At 45.2% G+C, this 13080-nt stretch overlaps 1 long non-coding RNA gene across 1 annotated transcript; it reads right to left on the bottom strand.

The window, feature by feature from the left end:
- Positions 1–380: 380 nt before the first annotated feature.
- LOC114814309 lies at positions 381–11685 on the bottom strand. Its single transcript, XR_003762082.2, has 3 exons — positions 11609–11685; positions 11348–11421; positions 381–633 (listed from the first exon to the last, which is right to left on the bottom strand). It is a non-coding gene; the product is annotated as an uncharacterized LOC114814309 (long non-coding RNA).
- Positions 11686–13080: the final 1395 nt, after the last annotated feature.

Here is a 13080-nt window from a genome sequence, read left to right as displayed (position 1 = left end):
CAGTCTTAATCCCCATTTTACAGATGAGGTAACTGAGGCACAGAGAAGTTAAGTGACTTGCCCAAAGTCACACAGCTGACCGGTGGCAGGGCTGGGATTAGAACCCAGCTCCCTTTGACTCCCAAGCCTGTGCTCTTTTTCTGCTAAGCCACACTACTTCTCAGTTATTACTGTGACTTATTCATCTGCCCACCCAAGATCCATCTTTTTTGCAGGGAGAGAATGGATTCAATTGCAGTCTGAGTTACCAGTATCTTGGATTCATTTATAGGTCCAATATCACATGAGATCTGTTGTTTTCAAAGGCGTATCCTTGGTATCCAGACCCCGGTGTCACCACAAAAGATACGAATGCAAAACATCATGAACGATCTGCAAAATTATATTCACAATCAATTTTAATGAAATTGCCTTGGGATCCCCAAACAAGTAGACAATAGCTTTTCAGGGTTTCTTCCAAATTCAGTATTAATTTTTCTTCTTGCAAATTTGCTCTTCTAACGGTAATCTAGAAGGACACATGCTCGCTCTTCTTCAGAGTAAAAGGTTTTTAAATCTCAAGCTCCACTCTTCTACAAGCATTTGATTTAGCTGTAGCTCAGAGTCATTTACTTCGGTTTCCTTTATCTCCTCCTGAGGTATAAACCAAATGTAATACGCCTATATTAGCATTTCAATGGAGCATAATGCAGGGAGAGAACTTCTGGAAGAGTCGCTTTGTGAATGTGGTGTGATTAGGGGGCTGCGGTCAAAGGCTCTGAGTTAAAGGCCCCATTTTAGGATAGGTGAGGTTGGGAAAAAGGGATCTCAACTCCAATTAGCCTTTTCACATTTCATTTTCAACGAGAGGATAAGCGTGGAGAAGAACATGGGGATGGAGCATTGATGAGGTGAGGTTCTGAGGGGGCGGGGGAGGGAAAGGGGAGGGAAAGAGGGGAAAATGGAGAGGAGAGAGGTGACGATGGGCTGCTGCTCCTTTAGAAGGAAAGTTTGACTCTGGCAAATATTTCACTGCGTATGCATGTGTGTGTGTAGGGGAACCTAAAAGGGAGGTGAGAAAGGTGTACACACGTGTGGAGGAGAACCTGAGAAGGATGTAAGAGAGAAGGATGAGATACAAGGATCTGAAATGCAAGAGAGAGGTGGAGAGGAAGTCTAGGAGGTTCTGATCCCTCAATGACTGGCTTGCTTGGTCTCCGCATCTCCTGGGGAATGTTCTGCTTAGGGGAAGAGTTTCTTCCAGAGATGAAAAGCTCTGTTCTCTGTCCCTAGGCCGGGACGCTGATGGGCTGGGATGTTGGGATGTTGACTGCTGGTGCTCCTATTGGTTGGGAGGATTTAGCTGGCACTGAGAGCTCTGGGATTTTGGGTTTCGCTGAGCTGTTGGGACAGAACGGCAGGGGTGGGGTGGAAAAGGGCCTAGTAGGAAAAAGATAAACAGCCAGCCCATGGGGACTGTGTCTTTCACGCCATTGCAAGCGCTTTTGATTGCAGAATATGTTATTTTGTGCTTGTGAGGTTTCCGTTGTGTTTATGAGTTTTCAGTTGTGTATATCAGTGGGGGTGAGACTGTGAATGGTGTTCATTCATTCATTCCATTGCACTTATTGAGCACACGCTGTGTGCAGAGCACTGTACTAAGCACTTGGAAAGTACCCTTCAGCACTAAGGAGAGACAATCCTTGCCCACACCGGATTTACGGTCTAGAAAGGGACTTCTTCCCATGGAGACTGGGAGGGAAAGCCGGGGAATGAGGTGTGGGTAGTAGGAGAGGGAGGCTCAGAACCTTAGTAATGGTAAGTGTCGAGGTGAAGTCACTGTGAAGGAGCAGGGGACGGTCTTAGGCTCCGGATTGGCTAAGTTTGGGCCTAAATCTGGGCAGCCTCCTTTCCCTCAGAGCATCATATTTCCAGAGACTGGGAGCAAATATTGTTATTTATGTGACCCAAGGCAAGTCACTTCACTTTTCTATCCGTCAGTTCCCTAATCTGTAAAATGGGGACTGAGACTGTGAGCCCATGTGGGACAGAGACTGTGTCCAACCCAATTAACTGGTATCAACCCCAGGGGTTAGTACAGTGCTTGGCACATAGAAAGTGCTTAACAAATTCCACAATTATTATTTGTGGAATTGATGTCTCAGCTTGAAAGTGAACCAAATACCTGGTGGCGATAATCTAGGGATAAGAACCCCTGGGGTCAAATGGGCATTACCATGGGCAAGATCTCCTTGAGCTCTGGCTGAGCCTCAGGTTTGCTCTCCCAGGGAGGAGAGGTGAACAGGTCACTTAGTTCTGGACAGGAAATGCTCACTTCAGAACATTCCCAAACAGCCCCAACCTCTGGAATCATGCGAAGTCTCTAGACTTCTAAGATCCAGATTTTGAAGGAAATGGAAAAGGAGAGTCAATGCCTAGAACTGGCTCCAAAATGGCAGAGTCCTGAGGCTATACTCTCTTTATCCTAGCAAGTTTATCCGCCAGAAATTTATCCCACAACAAATGCAGTCGATTGTGGAATGCAAAATGCTGATCCGAGGACAAATCAGGAAGAGGCAGTTTGCTTCCCATTAAAAAATGGGGTAAAAGTGATCCCTCACAGAGGTGAGAATGGAGGGTTAAGTGCTGAGGGGAAACAAGGATTGTGGGGATCTGTTTCAGTTGTTGAACAACCAGCCCTAAGGAAATCAGAGTGTAGGTGGCAAAACAGCTGTCTGGGAACTTTCCATCAGGCAAACATAAATCCCATACAGGCCCATCTTGTCTTTGTTTTAACAGCCTTGCACACATTTCTTTTTTTTTTCCTCTTCGGATAGAGCGGGGTAGGTCAACAGTCTATTAGGATGTATCACAAGGACCCCTGGGATTCCAGCTGTTTGAGCTACTGATGCCTTTGCAGATGCTTTTAGCTTATTCAGTCCCAAAGGTAGGGACTCTTTCTTCTATCTGATTGGAATTGCACTGAGTGTGCATGAACACACACACACACACACACACACACACACACACACACACACAATCAAGTCAGTCCACCTCCAGTCACCCAGTGTTAAATTAGGATACTTTAAAAAAATTAGGGCACTCTCAAGGAATGTCATAAGCAGTGATGCTAACATCCAATTATGCCTGTCCTCCCTCATCCTCTCACAAATGGAAGTGGTCCCAAAGGGCAGAAGTTGAAAGACTGAAGAAAGAGCAAAGAAGGGACACAGATACTTATGGTCAGAGTCGGTGGCTCTGTCTCTGACCAATTCCACGCTCTCTTTCCCATTTCTGCCATCTCATTCCCCCATTTTGATAACAGTGGTATTTGTGAAGGGCTTAACCGTGTGTCAGGCACCATACTAAGCACCGGGGTGGATATAAGCAAATCGAGTTGGACACAGTCCCTATCTTGTAGGGCTCACAGTCTCAGTCCCCATTTTACAGATGAGGTATTGAAGCACAGAGAAGTGAAGTGACTTGTCCAAGGTCACACAGCCGACACGTGGTGGAGCTGGGATTAGAACCCATGACCTTCTGACTCCCAGGCCCGTGTACTTTTCACCACACCGTGTTGCTTCATTTTTCCTTCCAATCCCTATTGGAAGACCCAGAGCACATTCTCTACCGCACAGATATACAAAAGCAAAAATGCACTTGAAAACTGACAGACACATAGTCAAGCGCCAGCTTGCTTTCCGCCTACATGTTGGTGGCAGGGACTTAAAGGCAAATGAATGGAGAATTTAAAGATATTAAATTATTCCAATTATTTAGAGATGCCAAGTGGTAGCTCTGTGGCTTGAAGTTGCCTTTCATTTTTCCTCGCTGGGATCAGCTTTGCTCCCTCATTAGCCAAACAAGGCACCCCAAACCATAGAAGCATTTATGTTGATATACAAATTGCACACACAGTAATGGTCTTTGGGGTCTCTGAACATCAAATATGGCCTCTGTCTGCAAAGAAACTTTCAGAGACGGCATTGGTCTAGTTGGTAAGTGCAGAGTTGGGAGTCAGGATTCCTGACTGTAAGATCCACCTCTGCTCAAAGGGAAATTCACTTCATCTTTCTGTGCCTCGCTGTCCACATCTGTAAAATGGGCACAAGATTACCTGACCACTGCTTCCCCACCCGCCAAATCTCACAGGGATATTGTCAGGTTAAAATGAGATGAATGATGAGAAAGTGCTTTGAAAAAATGGATTTTCTTCAGAAAATATCATTTACATTATCATTACAGTCTAGTGTTAATATATTTATAATACAATTGTCATACTATTTTCTATAGCACTAAAGTAATGGTATCCTAAATTGTCTTAAATTATATCATATTACAATATAATTATTTTAGTACCATTTTTTAGAGCACTTTAATATATTCTGTTAAAATAAAAACGCACAAAACATTCCCCAGTATCTTCATTGAGAACGTATGAACTTCTCACAGACTTCTCATTCTGACTGTGAAATATTTGCAGGCCTTCTCTGGTAGCTAATGCCAAAAAGGCATGTGGCTTTAAGATATTTCTCCTCGTTTCCACACTTAGTTCTATCCGATCTGTAGAAATAGCCCCTTAGCTATAATCGACAATTTGTGTTACTCTAAGTCATCCAGAAAAATTTCGAATCAGTTCATCGTGATGCTGTGATTGATGGGTGAGATACAGGTATCAGCTCCCTAGACTGATGGATTGGAGTTTCCCCTGTTTTTTCTTACCCCATCCATCCCTGAGAATGGCAAAAAAAAGAGAGAAAAATACAGCCACACAAGGACGAGACCTCAATCTCGCCATCCAAATCAATGGCCGTGTTGCTGAGGACTCATTTTGCCACTCTGGGAGACGACTTGACTCTTTCAGACCAAGAGGCTCTGTTCTGGTTTACACACTCCCGTCTGGCTGGTGAGATTCTTGTTTTCAATCCCTTTTCCTTTCTTACTGGAGGCTGTGAGTTGAACTTCTTCACAATCAATCAGTCAATATACTGTGTATATTGAGCGCTTACGATGTGCAGAGCACCGTATTACACGCTTGGGAAAGTGCAACACAACACTACAACAGACATATTCCCTGACCACAATGAGCTTGTGTCCATCTGTTGGCACTGCCAGTCAGGTCATAAAGAAGGCCTGGAAGTCAGAGGGACATGGGTTCTAATCCCAGTTCTGCCACTTGCCTGTTGTGTGACCTTGGGCGAATCACCTCACTTCTCTGTACCTCAGTTACCTCATCTATAATATGGGGATTAAGACTGTGAGCCCCATGTGGGACAGGGACTGTGTCCAATGTGACAAGCTTGTATCTACCCCAGTCCTTAATACACATAGTAAGCACTTAACAATTACCATACCAAATGATACTGGATCAAGCACAGTATTTCTGGTACTTAAGATGGTCTCTTTAAATAAGCCCCAAACTCTTAGTCTGTTGCCAAATCCTTTTGGTACTTCACAACATTTCCCAAATCTACCTCTTCCTCTCCACCCCAGTGGATGGATCCAGGCATTTGGCATATCCTTCCTCAACTAAGGCATCAGCCTCCTTACCTCCAGCCCCTCCCCTCCCTCGTCCGTACTTAATTATGTTGGTATTCGTTAAGCGCTTACTATGTGCAGAGCACTGTTCTAAGCGCTGGGGTAGATACAGGGGAATCAGGTTGTCCCAGGTGAGGCTCACAGTCTTAATCCCCATTTTACAGATGAGGTCACTGAGGCACAGAGAAGTGAAGTGACTTGCCGACAGTCACACAGTTGACAAGCGGCGGAGCGGGGATTTGAACCCATGACCTCTGCCTCCCAAGCCCGGGCTCTTTCCACTGAGCCATACTGCTCTGTCACCTGGATTATCTTCCTAAAATGTTGGTCTAACATGTCTCTCCTCTTCTCAAAGACCTCCAGTGGCTTCCCTTTCCTTGCTATGTCAAGCAGAAACTCCTGAATGTGTTCAAACCGATGGTCAATTGTCTATCTACTCTGACCGATCCCCTCATTTCTATGACTACCCCCCAGCTCTCACTCTTTATTCCTGCCAAGCTACCCTACTGTACCTGCTTTGTTCAACTCTCTCCCACCACTGATCATTAATATGATTAACATTATTATTACTACTATTATTGTATTGAAGTGCTTACTATGTGTCCATCACTGTTCTAAGTGCTAGAGTAGATACAAATAGATCAGGTTGGACACAGTCCCTTTCCTACTTTGGGGCTTGCAGTCTAAGAGGTATTAAATCCCCAGTTTGCAGATGAGGTAACTGAGGCACGGAGAAGTCAAGTGACTTGCCCGAGGCCACACTGCAGGTAAGTGGTGGACCCAGGGCCAGTTCCTCTGACTCTTGAACCCCGTGCTGTTTTCACTAGGCCATGCTGCTTCTTGCCCTCATGCTGTTCATGCCCTTTCCTCTCCCTAGAACTCTCTCCCCCTTGGATAGACCTTTGTTCTCCCCATCTTCAAAGCCCTTCTAAAATTACATCTCCTCCCAGAAGCCTCTGATTGATTTCTAATCCCCCTATTTTATATCCCCTACTCCTGCCTCTTCCGAACTACATAAGCACTTGGGGTCACGCGTGCCTCTGTAGTTTTTCACTCTTACTTCCTTCAATCTGTAATTCATTTTGGCATCAGGCTCCCCCGTTAGTTGTAAGTTCCTGACAACTCTCTCAAGTGTTCAGGACAGTGCTCCGCACACAGTAGGTACTCACTAAATACTTTTGATTGATGGATGGACTCGAAGTCATGCAAGTTTAAAATGCTTCATGCGTTCTGAAATAAAATGAAGGGTGAGAGTTGAGTAATCACATCTGTTCAGCAAAACAACCCCCTTGATTAAACAACACAAAAGGCTGTGCATTTCCTAGTAATTATAGCATAATTCATGGAGGTTTTAATAAAGCACAAATCATGAGCATATATCAGCATGTGTTTAAGAACAAATTATGCCAAACTGGATAGTAGCTTTTTTTTAGAATTACAAATTAGTGGATGAAGGAAATTTAATAGAGATTCCGCCAGCCGGGATCCCGGGAACCTCGTCTATAGAGGGAGGCTGTGGGAGGAAGAAGCGTCAACTTGAAGGTTTTCCAACTTCTAGAACATTGAGAAATTCACTGCCTACCTCTTGCCCACGTCCTGCCTCTGGCCTGGAACATCCTCCCTCTTCATATCGACAGAGAATTATTCTCTCCATCTGCAAAGTCTTAGTGAAGGCACATCTCCTCCAAGAGGCCTTCCCTGATCAAGCCCTCATTTCCTCTCTCCCACTCCCTTCTGCATCTCTCTTGCATTTGGATTTGCTCCCTTTATTCACCCTCGCTTTGGTCTCAACATATCCATCATTTGCAAATTCATATTAATATCTGTCTCCCTCTCTAGACGGTAAGCTCATTGTGAGCGGGGAATGTGTCTGTTACATTCTTATATTGTACTTTCCCAAGCACTGAGAAGACTGGTCTATGCCCAGTAAGATCTCAATATATACAACTGATTGATTGACTGACTGAAACTGTAGCTGTGGCTATCACCTCCCCAGTACTGGACGACACGGTGTGTGGTGAGCGCCATTCCCTGCACTATGAGGACTGAGCAGAGACTCAGATACATGTGACTGAGAAGCAACGTGGCCCGGTGGATAAAGCGTGGGCCTGGGAATCAGAAGGAACTGGATTCTAATCCCAGCTCCGCCACTTGTCTGCTGTGTGACCTTGGGCAAGTCACTTTACTTTTCTGTGCCTCATCTGTAAAATGGGGCTCAAGAACGTGAGCCCCATGTGGGACATGGAGGATCCGACCTTGTTTCTACCCCAGCGCTTCAAGCTTTAGTAAAAGTCTCCATCTCCGGGTCCTGTGGAACTCAGTGGGCAAAAATTGCATGTCCCCATCCTTCATGATTAAGTAAACTTCGATCATTTTCCCTCTCAGCTTTTATTTTCCCAGCCTGAAAAGTCCTCATCATTTTAGCCTACACTCATGGAGCTTACTGACCTTTTGAAAATCTCTTGCTGATCAATGAGGCATAATTTACCCCAAACCATCTCGTCTCTCTCCAACGGTTGGCTTTTTCTAATGGTTCACTGATCCGAAACTTGATCATAGAGTCTAATAATTTGTCAGATAGAGAAGAAACTCTTTTCCTAGGCTCATTCTAGATGTTTTCTCCTAGGTGAGAGTTTCATTAGTGCTCTGCCAATCCTCTAGTGCATTAGCCAAATTAACTTCCTTCCGGAAGTCCTCTCTAAATTATAAAGGGATTCTTCCTGCCAGCGCTGCCCTGGGCTCTGGGTGGAGAGGCTGGTCGAGGTCAAGAGGGAAGTAGTGTTAGATACCAGAGCCTTATGAGTCACTTTTTATTTGTGGTATCTGCTAAGCGCTAAATTTACAAATCTGAGCGGCAGAGACAGTGGTGTTATTGTCAGTTGTGACTGCTAATGGTCAAGCACGGTAAGGGTTAGGATGGTCCTATTAAATCCTCTAAATCTGGTCACAAATCCTCTCCAAACTTCACCACATTTTCAGAATCTGCCTCTTCCCTTCCCAGTGGTCTCCACATGGATCAAGGCACTTTGTACCTCCCTACTCGAGTACGACATCAGCCTCCGTGTCTCCAGTCCATACTTCGGTCCGTACCTCTCTAGTCCAATGCCACCTGGATTAATTTCCTAAAATGTGGTTCAAACATGTCTCCCCTCTCCTGAAAAACCTCCAATGGTTGCCCTCTCCTTTCTGCATCGAGCAGAATCCCTTGACTCTCAGCTTTAAAGCATTCAATCGTCTCTCTACCCTGACATCTCCTGACGGCATAGCTCTGTACTAAGCAATTACTAGTTAATGAGTGATTATTAGTCTGGGGTGGGGGAGGTATAAATCTAGCATGATAAACTATTAGAAAGTTTGGATCTGTTTCTAGGCATGGCAAGGGGGCATGAGGAGAAGACGAAGGAAGAAACACGGACAAGCCAAGGAGCAAGAATGGTGAGCAGCCTTGAAAGGAGGATGGAGAGAAAGGAAGGCCAGATTAGTATTGTTTAGACGCTGGGTGGCAAAATGAAAAGAGACGGGCTTGACAGTCAGAGGACCTGGATTCTAATCCTACCTCTGCCTGCATGTGATCTTGGGCAAATCACTTAACTTCTCCTTGTTTCAGTTACCTCATCTGCAAAATGGGGATTCAAATCCTGTCTTCTCTCCTTAGACCTTGAACCCCATGTGAGAGCTGATTACCTTGTATCTACCCCGATGCTTGGCACACAGTAACCACTTAACGAATACCATAATTATCATTATTCTTAGTGGATGCTGCGCCTAAAGAATCAGGAAAAAATTTCCCTTTTATAAGAACATAAAGAAGGATGCCGGAACACGGTGATGAAAAAACATCTCACAGAATGATAGTTTTCATTTTCGACTATATAAACCACCCAACTTCAGTGAAGTGATGAAAGCTTCATCATTGAATGAGAAAAAAAACAACTTTCCAGTGGGTGCCTGTGTGGATGGGAAGCATGGAGTCAGCTTGCCAAGTCTTTATCGCCAAGATAAAGGAGTTGCTTGTAGCTAAGCAAGCAACACATAAGCAACGCTCTGCAAAATCCTAGGATTCTGACATAAGGGGTATTTACTGAACCAATAGTTGTGAAATAAGAACAATTTTTGGAATATGCTTGGAAAGTGACTGAACACTAAAGCTGAAGAGATAATGGTTTTAAGGCAAGCAATTAGCCCTCTCTCCTTTACTTATCTTTGCTTCTCTGTCTCTACACCCCTGCTCCTCTCAAGCCAACCTATTTACTGTGCCTCAGTTTCATCTCTCTCACTGCCAAGCTTTGGTTCACACCCTCCCTTCCTGCCTGGGCCTCTGACTTACCTCACACCTGGCAGACCACCGTGCTCCTCATCTTCAAGGCCCTACTCAGTTCGGTCAGTCAGTCAATCATATTTTTTGAACACTGTGTGCAACCCACGAAGATGGCTTTAACTCTAATAATAACCACGATTGACATCGTAAAGAAAGTTAAAGCTGTGATTAGCGGCAGAGATCTACCAGCAGGGAGAGTGGAATCTGCTCGTTTTCCCGCCCACGCTCTTCTTTATCTAGAGACCTGCCACAGGATTTCCAGGCACCAGTAATATCATCAACCTCAAGAGGAAAGGGGAGAGAAATGGCTGTGGGCATCCTAGTGGGGTTTATCTGAGCTCCACCTTTTAGGTCTTTTAGTCTTCCTGGATGGAAGAGTCCCATAGAACCCGGCACTTCCAGAACTGTGGTATGATTTCAGATCCCAGTGGCAGACAGAGGACATGAGAAACAGCGTGGCTTAGTGGAAAGAGCCCGGGCTTGGGAGTCAGAGGTTGAGGGTTCTAATCCCCGCTCTGCCACGTGTCAGCTGTGTGACCTTGAGCCAGTCACTTCACTTCCTCTGTGCCTCAGTTGCCTCATCTGTAAAATGGGGATGAAGACTGTGAGCCCCACCTGGGAGAACCTGATTACCTTGTATCTACCCCAGTGCTTAGAACGTTGCTTGACACGTAGGAAGTGCTCAACAAATACCAACATTACTGTTATTATTATTATCTTTTCTACCCAGAAAACATAAGAGTAGGGCAGGGTAGAAGATGAGTTCTGTGTAGAATCCTCAAATCTTATAAAAGCATGGTCTTCAGTCTCCACAAGGAAATGTTTTGTCGTGTATTGAGAACTGGCTAAATGATAGCTCCCTCTAAACTCTAAGCTCATAGTGGGCAGGAAATGTGACTCAGTAAATACGGCTGAATGAATGAATGATATGAAATTCATTCAATAGTATTTATTGAGCGCTTACTATGTGCAGAGCACTGTACTAAGCGCTTGGAATGTACAGATCGGTAACAGATATGAAATGAAGGAGAAAGAGAAATGGCCACTTTCCAGGAGTGTAGTAATAATGATGATCATAATAACTGTGATATATATATATATACATATATATATATATACATAAAGCCCTTACGACGCGTCAGGCACTGTACTAAACACTGCAATGGATACCAGCAATTTGGGCTGGACGCAGTCCCCGTCCCACATGGGGCTCACGGTCTCAATTTTAATTTTTCAGATGAGGTAACTGAGGCACAGAGAAGTGAAGTGACTTGCCCAAGGTCACATAACAGATAAGTGGCGCAGTCAGGATTAGAAACCAGGTCCTTCTGACTCCCAGGCCTATGCTCTAGGCACTATGCCAAGGTCATAGCTATTGCCCATGAGGAATTTTAAAGGTTGATCTTAAACTGTGACACTTTTGACTCTTGGCAATAATACAAGAAGAGTATTAGTGAGACTAACCATATTTTTAGGGAAGGGGATTAAAATCACCCATAGCTGCTTATATACCTTCCAATCCTGGATCCCCTTCTCCTCCGCTTCGCTTATGTGTTCTGCTTGCTTATAAACTGTAGAGATGATGGCTTAGGATAAGGTTAAATTCAATCATTTGAAAAAACAGGAAGAGAAATAAAATCGTGATGATTTATCGATTTTCCCCTTCACCTCCCTACATTCCCAAATATACCTGATTCTATGTGGCCAAAAAAAAAAAAAAAAAAAACCCTAAAAAAGGCCAACGGTCCAAGCCCTTTAGGGGAGAATACGCACCCGAGCAAAAAAAAAATCAGAGCGGCAAATACCTCCTACAAAAGCAAAATCGATGGAGTTAACTGGCGGGGAGGTCAGTGTTGTTACTTTTTAAATTTGGAATGCTCACCGCCAGAGGGAGTCCAACGGTTTTCTGTCTTGTGCACAAATTCTTTCCAATGCATCTATTCCACATGTCCAATCCTGGATTCCCAGCAATAAGAAACGGCAAGACTACTCTTAAACTGGCCGGGAAACTCATTCATCTCTCCATTATCCACTTGGAAGTTTCCAGGTTAAAACTTCACAACCTCCCTTTGCGTCCCCAGCCCCACGAGTCCTCTCACCGAGAAGGGAGCGTGTGCCTCACTTGAACACGCGGGCCGGCTGTAGCGGATGCTCTCGCCCCGTCATCAGAAGACCGTTCAATTAGCTGTATCGGGAACTTGTCTTCTCTCCCAGACTGTGAGGGGGAAAAGGTCGTGAAACAGCCTGGTCTTTTCGGGGGGGATGGGATCGGAGCCACCTGAAAAGCCACCTTCCATCCCTCTTTCTGCACCCGAGTACAGGGATCATCAGGCAAGGGTAAGTCAGATTGGAATGAGAATAGTGATAATAATGGTGGTATTTGTTAAGCGCTTACTATGTGCCAAGCACCGTTGTAAGCACTGGGGTAGATACAAGGTAATCGGGGTGTCCCTCGTGGGGCTCACGGTCTTCCACCTCATTTTACAGATGCGGTCACTGAGGCGCAGAGAAGTTAAGTGACTCGCCCAAAGTCACACAGCGGAGAAGTGGCAGAGTCGGGACTAGAGCCCGTGACCTCTGACTCCCAAGCCCGGGCTCTTTCCGCTGAAACACGCTGCTTCTCTGGGCTACCTTTTGTAGTTACCCCGGGCACAAGGCAGGACAGAAGAGGGAGGAAAGGTAATAATAATAATGATAATAATTCTGATATCCGTTAAGCACTCACTACGTGCCAGGAACTGTACTAAGCGCTGTACGAGCAAGTCGAGTTGGACACAGTCCCTGTCCCACGTGGGGCTCAGAGTTTCAATCCCCATTTTACAGATGAGGTAACTGAGGCACAGAAAAGTTAAGGGCTTGCCCAAGGTAACACAGCAGACAAGTGGCGGAGCTGGGATTAGAATCTGTGACCCTCTGACGCCCAGGCCCGTGCTCTATCCGTTACACATGGCTGAGGAAACTCGCAAAGCTCCACGGCTGGAGGAAGCTCCTGAGTCAGAGACTAGAGTCAGAGGCAAGTCAAGGCTCAGTTTAAAGAGCCAGCATGAGAGACGGAAAGTTCTGTGATTTTAATCCCGGCTCTGCCACTAGCCTGCTGTGCGAATTTGGGCAAGTCATTTAACTTCGCCGCATCCAGTTTCCACATGATTAAAATGGGAGTAAAAATACCCCTTCTCCAGACTGTGAGCTCCACGTTGGACAGGCATTGGGTCTGACCTGATTATTTTATATCTATCCCAGTGCTT

Source organism: Ornithorhynchus anatinus, chromosome 9 (assembly GCF_004115215.2).
Source record: "Ornithorhynchus anatinus isolate Pmale09 chromosome 9, mOrnAna1.pri.v4, whole genome shotgun sequence".
NCBI lineage: Eukaryota > Metazoa > Chordata > Mammalia > Monotremata > Ornithorhynchidae > Ornithorhynchus > Ornithorhynchus anatinus.
The sequence above is the reverse complement of the archived record's forward strand: the minus strand, read 5'-3'. Positions and strand labels throughout refer to the sequence as shown.